A 2163-nucleotide genomic window follows, 5' to 3' on the forward strand; every position below is an offset into this window, starting at 1 on the left:
ACACACACACACACACACACACACACACACACACACACACACACACACGTACACACATATTAAAAATGCATGATATTTGTTAAAAGTACAAGATGTGTATTTCATTTTATATTCTAGATGAAGGTTAAGAATACATAGTCCACATATTTTCCTTATTCAAATTAAAATATTACCCATTTCTGACCTCAAATTTAATTCACACATGTTCTTAGGGATAATTTACCTAACAGAGCACCCATTTTCTCTGATGTGAATCAATTTTTCATTTACTTCATGTCGTCCTTGAGATTTGTCACTCCTAGTGCATGAATCTATTAAAAGACTACCTCAAAAGGAACCATCAGAAATGTGTCAATTACTTTTCAGTGTCAATACTGTGCCTAGTAGGATGCCTGGCTTTCCTAAGCAATTAACCCAACAGTTATCAATAGCAAACACCATACATTCCACAAAATGCTGGTGAATTAGAAGCCATAAGGTAATGCATTGCACAATATAGTTAATAGGAAATAAAATTGTAAAATGGTTTCCCCATCAGATTTCTTTGACCCTTTGGCAAATGACATGTTTAAATAATGTATTCAGAAAGTCTTGCCCTGCTGTGTTCTAAGTTCTTAAATGGTTTCTTTTTTTTTTTTGTCATGCATTTTTCCAGGTAAGAAAAGGTGGTTATCTACAGCAGCAGCCTAATTTTGTATGATTGAACTCATTACTAAAATGTGAATAATCATTTCTGTGCTTGAAGTAGGGTTCTTTTAAGTCAGACAAATTAAAATAATAGTCAATTGTGATTGTTCCTATAGAAAGTTTAACATAAACATAGTGCTGCTCATTACATTCCTTCTTCTTTCATACATATTCTGCTCTATCTTTCATTAGCTTTCCTATAGCTTTGTTGCTGATTGCTCATCACTATGACCATCTCACACTTCTTTCTATGACTTCCTGTATCACTCCAAGGGACCAGTCATAGACAGAGCTCTCATGCTTGCTTTGGGCAAGATATGATCTGCATCTGGGTCTGCGCTAGGCATAGGGAATTACTGGGAGGAAAGTGCTTTCTCCCAAGTGTTGTTTGTGTTTATCAGCTGGATTCCCCATTTCATACCAGTACAGCTCTACTGACATCCATCAATTTACATAGGCATAAAACTACTGCTACCAAACATGAAATCATTCATTTTGCCTCGTGAGATCAGAACCACTAAAACTATGAGATTTTGTAAAACAGTGAAGCTTATACCATTGTACTAGTGTTTCCCATTTGAAATACTGTATATGCAGCATGTACCTTTACTTTCTAAACTAACAGTTACACTAAATCTTTTATGAAACTGCTGTAAGAAATTACTCTGGCATGTAATAAAAAGTAACTTTGTAGTTGTAGGTAAATTGACATTGCACTTGTTCAGGAACCTGAATAATGGTCAGTCTGTATCATTTTACGTTAAGTCTAATGTATAAATGTCAGGCATTAATAGAAATACACACTGTATATTTAAATACGATCCAAAGTTTTAAACAGATTTATAATTAAAAACCTTTAAAATTGTAATCTAAAAACTGCCTTTCTATTCAGGAATATCTGAAGATAGAAAAAAATGTTGCATGATTACAGACAAACTTGTGTTTGGCCCTGTACTTGATAATGTGCAAGGATAACAGCATGAGTTAACGTATAACTTCAGGTATCTGCAGTGTGCTCGCACATTGTGTTATCTTCAGTTAATAAGGAATTAGTGCCACCTAATGTAAAAATATAACCCAAAAGTCTCTGATACTGTGTATATTTTTACTCCCCACTTCCCTTTGCAATAAACACTAAGGGCGCATCCAGATGAACGTGCACATGCTTCTTGCCCCGCCTCAAACTCCTTTGAGGTGGGGCAAGAGGCACGTGTGGGACCAAAAAAATGTTCCCTGCGCTGCAAGTTTGCAGCATGGGGAGAAAATTAGACCCCTGGATATCCAGGGGTCTAAAAAAACTACTCCACAATAGAGCGGAGCAAGGCACTGTTCCAGACCATGCCCAGAGCCAGTCCTCCAAAAGAGACACTGGTTTTAGCCAGAGCATCTCTTTGGTGTTCCTGCTGCTCCCAGTGCTGTCCACAGTAAGTGGGGGGGGGGTTGTTTCATGGGTGTGGGTGGGTAAGGGGTGGCAGG

This window comes from Gavialis gangeticus, unplaced genomic scaffold, assembly GCF_001723915.1.
Source record: "Gavialis gangeticus isolate Ggan-Ray unplaced genomic scaffold, GavGan_comp1, whole genome shotgun sequence".
Lineage (NCBI taxonomy): Eukaryota > Metazoa > Chordata > Crocodylia > Gavialidae > Gavialis > Gavialis gangeticus.